Raw genomic sequence first — 12,324 nt, 5'->3', positions numbered from 1 at the left:
TGCTCTTCCCGCGGGTCCCCCTCTACGACTGCTCTTCCCACAGGACCCCTCTACAACTGCTCTTCCTGCTTCCCCCCCCCCGACTGCTTCTCCTGTGGGTCCAGCTCTGCAACTGGTCTTCCCACTCCACTCTCTCCGACTGATCATCCCGCTCCCCCCTCTCCGACTGCTCATCCCACTCCCCCTTCTCTGACTGCTCTTTCCTAGGATCCCCCTCTCCAAATGCTCTTCCCGCTCCCCTCTCTCCGACTGCCCTTCCTGTGGGTCCCCCTGTCCAACTGCTCTTCACGTGAGTCTCCCTCTCTGTCTGTTCTTCCCACTAGTCCGCCTCTTTGACTGGTCTTCCCGTGGTTCGCACTCTCCAACTGCTCTTTCCGCTAGTCCCCCTCTCCGACTGCTCTTCCCACTGGTCCCCCTCTTCCACTGATCTTCCCGGGGGTCCCCCTCTCTTACTGCTCTTCCTGCTCCCCCTCTCTGTCTGCTCTTCCCGCTGGTTCCCCTTTCAGACTGCTCTTCTCGCACCACCCCCTCCGACTGCTCTTCCCGCTGTTCCCTCTCTCAAACCGCTCTTCACGCTGGTCCCACTCTCCGACTGCTCTTCCTGGTCCACCTCTCCGACTGCACTTCCCACCATTCCACCTCTCCGACTGCTCTTCCCGCTCCACTCTCTCTGACTGCTCTTTTCGTTCCCTCTCTCCAACTACTCTTCCCATGGGTCCACCTCTCTGACTGCTCTTCCTGCTCCCGAGTCTCCAACTGCTCTTCCCTGGGGTCCCCCTCTCTGATTGAACATCCCACAGGCCCCCCTCCGATAGCTCTTCCCGCTCCCCCCTCTCCAAATGCTGTTCCCAGCGTCCCCATCTCCGACTACTCTCCCCGCGGGTCCGCGTCTCTGACGGGTCTTCACGCTTCCACCTCTCCGATGCTCTTCCCTCCGTTCACCATCTCCGACTGCTCTTCCCACTCCCCTCTCTCCGAATGCTTTTCCCGCTGGTCCCCTTCTCCGATTGCTCTTCCCACGTGTCCCCCTCTCCGACTTCTCGTCCCGCATTCCACTATCCCAATGCTCTTTCGACTCACCCCTCTCCGACTTCTCTTCCCGTGGGTCCACCACTCCAAATGCTCTTCGCGCAGCTCCACCTCTCCGACTGCTCTTCCCGTGGGTCCACCTCTCCGACTGCTCTTCCCAGGTGTTCCCCGCTCCAACTGCTCTTCCCGCTCCACCCTCTCCGAATGCTCTTCCCGCTTGTCCCCCTCTCCGACTTCTCTTCCCGCTCCTCACTATCCAAATGCTCTTCCCGTTCCCCCCTCCCCGACTGCACTTCTGCTTTTCCCGCAGGACCCCTTCTCTGACTACTCTTGCCACGGGTCCCCCTCTCCGACATCACTTCCCCCTCCACCCTCTCCAACGGCTCTTCCCTTGGGTCCCCCTCTCTGGCTGCTCATCCCGCTGGTCCCCCTCTCCGACATCACTTCCCCCTCCACCCTCTCCAACGGCTCTTCCCTTGGGTCCCCCTCTCTGGCTGCTCATCCCGCTGGTCCCCCTCTCCGACATCTCTTCCTGCTCCCCCCTATCCAAATGCTCTTCCCGCACCTCCTTCTCCAACTCCTCTTCCCGCTGGTCCCTCACCAACTGCTCTTCCTGCAGGTCACCCTCTCTGACTGCTCTTCCCGCACTCCCCTCTCCGACTCCTCTTCCCACTCGTCCCGTTTTCCAACTGCTCTTCCCGGGGGGCCCCTCTCTGATTGCTCATCCCACTGGTCCCCCTCTCCGACTGCTCTTCACATGGGACCCCCTCTCGGACTCGTCTTCCCACTATTCCCCCTCTCTGACTGCTCTTCCCGCCAATCCCCCTCTCCGAATGCTCTTCCCGCGGGAACACCTCTCCGACTTCTCTTCCCCCTGGTCCCTTTCTCCGAATGCTCTTCCCGCCCATTCAATCTGATTGCTCTTCCCACTGGTCCCCCTCTCCAACTGCTCTTCCCACTCCCCCCCCTCTGACTGCTCTTCCCGTGGTTCCACCTCTCCGACTGCTCATCCCCTTCTCTGACTGCTCTTTCCGCGGATCCCCCTCTCTGACTGCTCTTCCCACTCCCCCCTCTCCGACTGCTTTTCCCGCTCCCCCCTCTTCGATTGTTCTTCCCGCGGGTCCCCTCTCTGACTGCTCTTCCTGCAGTTCCCCCTCGCCATCTGCTCGTCCCTATGGTCCCCCTCTCCAACTTTTCTTCTTGTCCACTCTATCCGACTGATCTACCAACATGTTCCCCTCTCCGACTGCTCTTCCTGCAGGTCCCCCTTTCTGACTGCTTTCCCACGGGTCCACCTCTCCGACTGCGCTTCCCGCCATTCCAGCTCTCCGACTGCTTTTCCCACTCCCCCCTCTCTGAATGCTCTTCCTGCTCCCGACTCTCCGACTGCTCTTGCCATTCCCTCTCTCTGACTGCTCTTCCTGCTCCCCACTCTCCGACTGCTCTTCCCACAGTTCTCCCCTCTGATTGCTCTTCCCGCTCCCCCCTCTCCAAATGCTCTTCCTAGCTTATCCATCTCTGACTGCTCTCCCCGCGGGTCCCCGTCTCTGACGGCTCTTCCCACTTCCAGGTCTCCGATGCTCTTCCCTCTGGTCCCCCTCTCCGACTTCTCTTCCCACTCCCCTCTCTCTGAATACTTTTCCCACTGGTCCCCTTCTCCGATTGCTCTTCCCCCTCTCTGACTGCTCTTCCCACTCCCACCTCTCCGACTGCTTTTCCCGCTCCCCCCTCTTCGACTTTTCTTCCCGCGGGTCCCCTCTCTGACTGCTCTTCCCACAGGTCCCCCTCTCCATCTGCTCATCCCTATGGTCCCCCTCTCCAACTGTTCTTCTCGCCCACTCTATCCGACTGCTCTACTGACAGTTTCCCTTCTCCGATTGCTCTACCCGCATGTCCCCCTCTCCGACTTCTCGTCCCGCACTCCCCTATCCAAAAACTCTTTCCACTCCCCCATCTCCGACTGCTCTTCACACGGGTCCACTTCTCCAACTGCTCTTCCCAGGCGTTCCCCGCTCCCACTGCTCTTCCCGCACCCCCCTCCCCGACTGCTCTTCTGCTCTTTTCGCAGGACCCCTTCTCCGAATACTCTTGCCATGGGTCCCCCTCTCCGACTTCTCTTCCCGCTCCCCCCTATCCAAATGCTCTTCCCGCACCCCCTTCTCTAACTCCTCTTCCCGCTAGTCCCTCCCTGACTGCTCTACCTGCGGGTCCACCTCTCCGACTGCTTTTCCAGCAGGTCCCCATCTCTGACTGCTTTTCCCACTGGTCCCCCTCTCCAATTCCTCTTCCCGTGGTTCCCCCTCTCTGACTGCTCTTCCCACGGGTCCCCTTCTCCGACTGCTCTTCACGCGAATCCCCCTCTCCAACACCTCTGCCCACTTTCCCTCTCCAGTTTTCTTCCTGGGGGTCCCCCCCTCCGACTGCTCATCTCACTGGTCCCCCACTCTGACTAGTCTTCCCGCACCCCCCACTCCGACTCCTCTTCCCACTGGTCACCCTCTCCGACTGCTCTTCCCGCAGGTCCCCCTCTCCAATCTCTCTTCCCATGTGTGCCACTCTCCGAATGCTCTTTCGGCTCTCCCCTCTCAAACTGCTCTTCCCGCTGGACCCCCTCTCCAACTGCTCTTCCCATGGTTGCCCCTCTCCGACTGCTCTTTCCGCTCCCTCCTCACCAACTGCTCTTCACGCGGATCCCCCTCTCTGACTGCTCTTCCTTCTGGTCTTCTTCTCCGACTGCTCTTCCCGCGGGACCCCCTCTCCGAATGCTCTTACACGTGGTCCCCCTCTCCAACTGCTCTTCCCGCACATTCTATCCTACTGCTCTTCCCTCTCTCCCCTCTCCGACTGCTCTTCCCACTGGTCCCACTCACCACCTGCTCTTCCCCCTCTCCGACTGATCTTCCCGCTCCCCCCTCGCCGCCTGCTCTTCCCGCGGGTCCCCCACTTCGTCTGCTCTTCCCACTAGTCCCACTCTTCGACTGGTCTTCCCGCAAGTTCCCCTCTCGGAATGCTCTTCCCTTGAGTTCCCCTCTCTGACTGCTCTTCCCGCTGCTCCCCCTCTCCGGCTGCCCTTCCTGCGGGTCACCCTCTACGACTGCTGTTCCCATGGGACCGCCTCTCCGACCGCTTTTCCCGCTTCGCCCCCACCTCTGACTGCTTTTCCCGTTGGGCCAGCTCTCCGACTGTTCTTCCTGCTCCACCCTCTCCGACTGCTCATCCCGCTACCCCCTCACCGAATGCTCTTCCCTCTCCCCCTTCTTTGACTGTTCTTTCTGTGGGTCCACCTCTCCGACTGCTCTTCCCACACCCCCTTCTCTGACTGCTCTTTCCGCGGATCACCCTCTCCGTCTGCTCTTCCCACTCCCACCTCTCCGACTGCTTTTCCTGCTCTCCACTCTCCGACTGCTCTTCCCGCTGGTCCCGCTAACAGACTGCTCTTCCTACTGCTCCCCCTCCCTGACTCCTCTTCCCACCGGTCCCCTTCTCTGACTGTTCTTCGCGCGAAGCCCGCTCTCTGACAACTCTTCCCACTCCCCCTCTCCAATTTTCTTCCCGGGGGTCCCCCCCTCCGACTGCTCATCCCGCTGGTCCCTCTCTCTGACTGCACTTCCACACCCCCCTCTCCGACTCCTCTTACTGATGGTCCCCGTCTCCAACTGCTCTTCCCGCAGGGCCCCCTCTCTGACTGCTCTTCTCATGGTTGCCCCTCTCCGACTGCTCTTTCTGCTCTTTCCTCTCCAAGTGCTCTTCATGCGGATCCCCCTCTCTGATTGCTTTTCCCGCTGGTCTTCGTCTCCGACTGCTCTTCCCACAGGTCCCCCCTCTGATTGCTCTTCCCGCTCCCCCCTCTCCAAATGCTCTTCCCAGCGTCCCCATCTCCGACTGCTCTCCCCTTGGGTCCCAGTCTCTGACGGCTCCTCCCGCTTCCACCTCTCCGATGCTCTTCCCTCTGGTCCCCCTCTCCGACTGCTCTTCCCACTCCCCTCTCTCTGAATACTTTTCCCGCTGGTCCCTTTCTCCGATTGCTCTTCTCGTGTGTCCCCCTCACCGACTTCTCGTCCCGCACTCCCCTATCCAAATGCTCTTTCCGCTCCCCCCTCTCCGACTGCTCTTCCCGCGGGTCCACCTCTCTAACTTCTTTTCCCACGTGTTCCCTACTCCGACTGCTCTTCCCGCTCCCCCCTCTCTGACTTCTCTTCCCGCTCCTCACTATCCACATGCTCTTCCCGCTCCCCCCTCTCCGACTGCTCATCCTGCGGGCCCTCCTCTCCGACTGCTCTTCCCGCTCCCCCCTCCCCAACTGCTCTTCTGCTCTTCCCGCAGGACCCCTTCTCCGACTACTCGTGCCATGGCTCCCCCTCTCTGACATCTCTTCCCGCTCCCCCCTCTCTGACTTCTCTTCCTGCTCCCCCCTATCCAAATGCTCTTTCCACACCCCCTTCTCCAACTCCTCTTCCCGCTGATCCATCCCTGACTGCTCTACTCGCAGGTCCACCTCTCCGACTGCTCATTCCGCTGATCCCCTTCTCCGACTGCTCTTCCCACTGGTCCCCCTCTCTGACATATCTTCCCGGTCCCCCTTCTCCAATGGCTCTTCCCGGGTATCCCCCTCTCTGACTGCTCATCCTGCTGGTCCCCCTCTCTGACTGCTCTTCGCGCGCGTCCCCCTCTCTGACTCTTCTTCCCGCTAGTCCCCCTCTCTGACTGCTCTTCCCGCCGATCCTCCTCTCTGACTGCTCTTCCCGCGGGACCCCCTCTCCGACTGCTCTTCCCCCTGGTCCCCCTCTCCGACTGCTCTTCCCACTGATGCTGCCTCTCCGAATTCTCTTCCCGCGGGTCCCCCTATCCGACTGCTCATCCCTGGGTCCCCCTCACCGACTGCTCTTCCCGCGGGTCCCCATCTCCGACTGCTCTTTCTGCTGGGCATCTGCTCCGACTGCTCTTCCCGCTAGTCCGCCTCTCCTACTGGTCTTCCCGTGGGTCACCCTCTCCGACTGCTCTTGCCACTGGTCCCCTTCTCCGACTGCTCTTCCCTCTTGTACCTCTGGTTGACTGATCTTCCCTTGGTCCCTCTCTCTGACAGCTCTTCCCACGAGTTCCCCTCTCTGACTGCTCTTCCCGCTGCTCCTCCTCTCTGACTGCTCTTCCCACTTGTCCCTCTCTCCAACTGCTCTTCCCGCCCACCTTATCCAACTGCTCTTCCCGTAGGTTCCCCTCTCTGACAACTCTTCCCGCACCCTACTCTTTGACTGCTATTTTCACTGAACCACGCTCCGACTGCTCTTCCCGCAGGTCCCCCTCTCCAAATGCTCTTCCCGCTCCCCCTCTTTGACTCCTCTTCATGCTTGTCCGCCTCTCCAACTGCTGTTCTCACTGGTCCCCCTCTCCCACTGCTCTTCTCGCTCCCGACTCTCCCACTGCTCTTTCCGCGGATCCCCCTCTCTGACTGCTCTTCCCGCTCCCCCCTCACTGACTGCTCTTCCTGCTCTCCCCTCTTTGACTGCTCTTCCCGCTCCCCCATGTCCCACTGCTCTTCCCACAGGTCCCCCTCTTCAACTGCTCTTCCGCTCCCATTTCTCCAACTACATTTCCCAGTGGGCCCCCTCTCTGACTGCTCTTCCCATGGATCACCCTCTCTGCCTGCTCTTCCCACTAGTACCCCTCTCTGACTGCTCTTCCCGCGAGTTCCCCTCTCTGAGTGCTCTTCCTGTTGGTCCCGCTCTCCAACTGCTCTTCCTACGGAATCCTCTCTGACTGGTCTTCCCACTGGTCCCCCTTTCCAACTGCTCTTCCAGCTTCCCCCCCTGACTGCTATTCCCGTGGGTCCAACTCTCCGATTTCTCTTCCCGCTCCCCCTTCTCTGACTGCTCTTTCCGCGGATCCCCCTCTCTGACTGCTCTTCCCGCTCCCGCCTCTCTGACTGCTTTTCCCGCTAGCCCCTCTTCAACTGCTCTTCCCGTTCTCCCCTCTCCAACTGCTCTTCTCGTTGGTCCCCTCTCCGACTGCTCTTCCCGCTGGTCCCCCTCTGCAACTGCTCTTCCCGCGGGTCCCCCTCTCTGACTGCTCTTCCGGCGGGTCACCCTCTCCATCTGCTCTTCCCCATGGTTCCCCTCTCCGACTGCTCTTCCCGCAGGTCCCCCTCTCTGACTGCTTTCCCATGGGTCCACCTCTCCGACTGCACTTCACACCATTCCACCTCTCCGACTGCTCTTCCCGCTCCACACTCTCTGACTGCTCTTCTCGTTCCCTCTCTCTGACCGCTCATCCCATGGGTCCACCTCTCTGACTGCTGTTCCTGCTCCCCAGTCTCCAACTGCTCTTCCCTGGGGTCCCCCGCTCTGACTGAACTTCCCACAGGCCCCCCTCCGATTGCTCTTCCCGCTGCCCCCTCTCCAAATGCTCTTCCCAGCGTCCCCATCTCCGACTGCTGTCCCCGCGGGTCCCCGTCTCTGACGGCTCTTCCCGCTTCCACCTCTCTGATGCTCATCCCTCCGGTCACCCTCTCCGACTGCTCTTCCCACTCCCCTCTCTCCGAATGCTTTTCCCGCTGGTCCCCTTCTCCGATTGCTCTTCCCGCATGTCCCCCTCTCCGACTTCTCGTCCCGCACTCCACTATCCAAGTGCTCTTTCGACTCACCCCTCTCCGACTGCTCTTTCCGTGGGTCCACCACTCCAAATGCTCTTCGCACGGGTCCACCTCTCCGACTGCTATTCCCATGGGTCCACCTCTCCGACTGCTCTTCCCAGGTGTTCCCCACTCCGACTGCTCTTCCCGCTCCCCCCTCTCCGAATGCTCTTCCCGCTCGTCCCACTCTCTGACTTCTCTTCCCGCTCCTCACTATCCAAATGCTCTTCCCGCTCCCCCCACCCCAACTGCTCTTCTGCTTTTCCCACAGGACCCCTTCTCTGACTACTCTTGCCACGGGTTACCCTCTCTGACATCTCTTCCCTGTACCCCCTCTCCAACGGTTCTTCCCTTAGGTCCCCCTCTATGGCTGCTCACCCCGCTGGTCCCCCTCCCAGACTTCTCTTCCCGCTCCCCCCTATCCAAATGCTCTTCCCGCAGCCCCTTCTCCAAATCCTCTTCCCGCTGGTCCCTCTCCAACTGCTCTTCCTGCAGGTCACCCTCTCTGACTGCACTTCCCGCACTCCCCTCTCCGACTGCTGTTCCCACTAGTCCCCCTCTTCAACTGGTCTTCCCATGGGTCACCCTCTCCGACTGCTCTTCCCGCAAGTTCCTCTCTCGGACTGCTCTTCCCTTGAGTTCCCCTCCCTGACTGCTTTTCCCGCTTCTTCCCCACCTCTGACTGCTTTTCCTGCTGGTCCAGCTCTCCGACTGTTCTTCCTGCTCCCCTTTCTCCGACTGCTCATCCTGCACCCCACTCTCCAACTGCTCTTCCCTCTCCCTCTTCTTTGACTGTTCTTTCCGCGGGTCCACCTCTCCGACTGCTCTTCCCGCTCACGCCTCTCCAACTGCGTTTCCTGCTCTCCACTCTCCGACTGCTCTTCCTGCTGGTCCTGCTATCAGACTACTCTTCCCACTGGTTTCCTCGCCGACTCCTCTTCCCATGGGTCCCCTTCTCTGACTGTACTTCGCACGAATCCCCCTCTCCGACAAGTTATCCCACTCCCCCTCTCCAATTTTCTTCCCGGGGGTCCCCCCCTCCTACTGCTCATCCCGCTGGACCCCCTCTCCGACTGCTCTTCCCACTCCCCCTTCTCTGACTGCTCTTTCCGCAGATCCCCCTCTCCGACTGCTCTTCATGCTCCCACCTCTCCGACTGCTTTTCCTGCTCTCCCCTCTCCGACTGCTCTTCCCGCTGGTCCCGCTATCAGACTGCTCTTCCCACGGGTCCCCCTCTCTGAGTGCTCTTCCCGCGGGTACCCCTCTCCGACTCCTCTGCCCACGGGTCCCCCTGTCCAACTGCTCTTCCCCCTCTCCCCTCTCCAACTGCTCTTCCCGCTCCCCCCTCTCCGCGTGCTCTTCCTGCGGGTCCCCCACTTTGGCTGCTCTTCCCACTAGTCCCCCTCTTCAACTGGTCTTCCCATGGGTCACCCTCTCCGAATTCTCTTCTCGCGGGTCCCCCTCTCCGACTGCTCATCCTGCACCCCACTCTCCGACTGCTCTTCCCTCTCCCTCTTCTTTGACTGTTCTTTCCACGGGTCCACCTCTCCGACTGCTCTTCCCGCTCACGCCTCTCCAACTGCGTTTCCTGCTCTCCACTCTCCGACTGCTCTTCCTGCTGGTCCTGCTATCAGACTACTCTTCCCACTGGTTTCCTCCCCGGCTCCTCTTCCCACGGGTCCCCTTCTCTTACTGCTCTTCGCACGAATCCCCCTCTCCGACAAGTTATCCCACTCCCCCTCTCCAATTTTCCCCCTCCTACTGCTCATCCCGCTGGACCCCCTCTCTGACTGCTCTTCCCGCAGCCCCCACTCCGATTCCTCTTCCTGCTGGTCCCCGTCTCCGACTGCTCTTCCCGCAGGTCCCCCTCTCCGAATGCTCTTCCCATGGTTGCCCCTCTCCGACTGCTCTTTCCACTCCCTCCTCTCCAACTGCTCTTCATGCGGATTCCCAACTCTGACTGCTCTTCCCGCTGGTCTTCTTCTATGACTGCTCTTCCCACGGGTCTCCCTCTCTGGCTGCTCTTCCCACTTCCCCCCCTCTGACTGCTTTTCCCGCGGGTCCATCTCTGCAACTGTTCTTCCCGCTCTCCTATCTCCGACTACTCCCTTCTCTGACTGCACTTTCTACAGATCCCCCTCTCCTACTGCTCTTCCCTCTCCCGCTTTTCTGACTGCTCTTTCCACGGATCCCCCTCTCCGAATGCTCATCACGCTCCCGCCTCTCCGACTGCTTTCCCTGCTCTCCACTCTCCGACTGCTCTTCCCACTGGTCCCTCTATCAGACTCCTCTTCCCTTGGGTCCCCCTCTCCGATTGTTCTTCCCGCAGGTCCCCCTCTCCGACTCCTCTTCCCGCGGGTCCCTCTGTCCGACTGCTCTTCCTGGGGAAAACCCTCTCCGACTGCTCTTCCCTCGGGTCCCCTTCTCCGACTGCTCTTCGCGCAAATCCACCACTCCAACACCTCTTCCCACTTTCCCTCTCCAATTTTCTTCTCGGGGGTCCCCCTCTCCAACTGCTCATCCCGCTGGTCCCCCTCTCTGACTGCTCTTCCTGCACGCCCGCTCCGACTGCTCTTCCTGCTTGTCCCCCTCTCCGACTGCTCTTCCCATGGGTTCCCCTCTCCAACTGCTCATTCGGCTCTCCCCTCTCAAACTGCTCTTCCTGCTGGTCCCCCTCTCCGATAGCTCTTCCCGTGGGTCCCCCTCTCCTACTCCTCTTCCTGTTGGTCCCATCTCCAACTGCTCTTCCCATGGTTGCCCCTCTCCGACTGCTCTTTCTGCTGCCTCCTCTCCAACTGCTCTTCATGCGGATCCCCCTCTCTGACTGCTCTTCCCACTGGTCTTCTTCTCCGACTGCTCTTCCCGTGGGACCCCCTCTCCGAATGCTCTTACACCTGGTCCCCCTCTCCAACTGCTCTGCCCGCACAGTCTATCCGACTGCTCTTCCCTCTCTCCCCTCTCCGACTGCTCTTCCCACTGGTCCCACTCTCCACCTGCTCTTCCCCCTCTCCGACTGATCTTCCTGCTCCCCCCTTGCCGCTTGCTCTTCCCGCGGGTCCCCCACTTCGGCTGCTCTTCCCACTAGTCCCCCTCTTCGACTGGTCTTCCCTCAAGTTCCCCTCTCGTACTGCTCTTCCCTTGAGTTCCCCTCTCTGACTGCTCTTCCCGCTGCTCCCCTCTCCAGCTGCTCTTCCTACGGGTCACCCTCTACGACTGCTCTTCCCACGGGACCGCCTCTCTGACAGCTTTTCCCACTTCGCCCCCACCTCTGACTGCTTTTCCCGTTGGTCCAGCTCTCCGAGTGTTCTTCCTGCTCCACTCTCCGACTGCTCATCGCGCTACCCCCTCACCGAATGCTCTTCCCTCTCCCCCTTCTTTGACTGTTCTTTCCGTGGGTCCACCTCTCCGACTTCTCTTCCCACACCCCCTTCTCTGATTGGTCCTTCCGCGGATCACCCCCTCCGACTGCTCTTCCCACTCCCGCCTCTCCGACTGCTTTTCCTACTCTCCACTCTCCGACTGCTCTTCCCGCTGGATCCAGTATCAGACTGCTCTTCCCACTGGTCCCCCTCCCCGACTCCTCTTCCCACAGGTCCTCTTCTCCGACTGCTCTTCACGCCATGCCCCCTCTCTGACAATTCTTCCCACTCCACCTCTCCAATTTTCTTCCCGAGGGTCCCCCCCTCCGACTGCTCATCCCGCTGGTCCCTCTCTCTGACTGCTCTTCCCACAACCCCATTTCCGACTCCTCTTCCCGATGGTCCCCGACTCCGACTGCTCTACCCGCAGGCCCTCTCTCTGACATCTCTTCCCATGGTTGCCCCTCTCCGACTGCTCTTTCCGCTCCCTCCTCTCCAACTGCTCTTCATGCGGATCCCCCTCTCTGATTGCTTTTCCCGCTGGTCTTCTTCTATGACTGCTCTTCCCACTCCCCCCTCTCCGACTGCTCTTTCTGCTCCCCACTCTCCGACTGCTCTTCCCCCTGGTCCCTTTCTCTGACTGCTCTTCCCGCCCATTCAATCTGACTGCTCTTCCCACTGGTCCCCCCCTCTGACTGCTCTTCCCGTTCCCCCCCTCTGACTGCTCTTCCCGTGGTTCCACCTCTCCAACTGCTCATCCCCTTCTCTGACTGCTCTTTCCGCGGATCCCCCTCTCTGACTGCTCTTCCCACTCCCCCCTCTCCGTCTGTTTTCCCGCTCCCCCCTCTTCGACTGTTCTTCCCGCGGGTCCCCTCTCGGACTGCTCTTCCCGCAGGTCCCTCTTGCCATCTGCTCATCCCTATGGTCCCCCTCTCCAACTGTTCTTCTCGCCCACTCAATCCGACTGCTCTACCGACATGTTCCCCTCTCCGACTGCTCTTCCTGCAGGTCCCCCTCTCTGACTGCCTTCCCACGGGTCCACCTCTCCGACTGCACTTCCCGCCGTTCCAGGTCTCCGACTGCTCTTCCCACTCCACCCTCTCTGAATGCTCTTCCTGCTCTCCAATCTCCGACTGCTCTTCCCACAGTTCCCCCCTCCGATTGCTCTTCCCGCTCCCCCCTATCCAAATGCTCTTCCCAGCGGACCCATCTCTGACTGCTCTCCCCGCAGGTCCCCGTCTCCGACTTCTCGTTCCACACTCCCCTATCCAAATGCTCTTTCCACTCCCCACTCTCCAATTGCTCTTCACA

The sequence above is a fragment of the Carcharodon carcharias genome, chromosome 9 (genome assembly GCF_017639515.1).
Source record: "Carcharodon carcharias isolate sCarCar2 chromosome 9, sCarCar2.pri, whole genome shotgun sequence".
NCBI classification, from domain to species: Eukaryota; Metazoa; Chordata; class Chondrichthyes; order Lamniformes; family Lamnidae; genus Carcharodon; species Carcharodon carcharias.
This window is presented reverse-complemented; position numbering follows the sequence as displayed.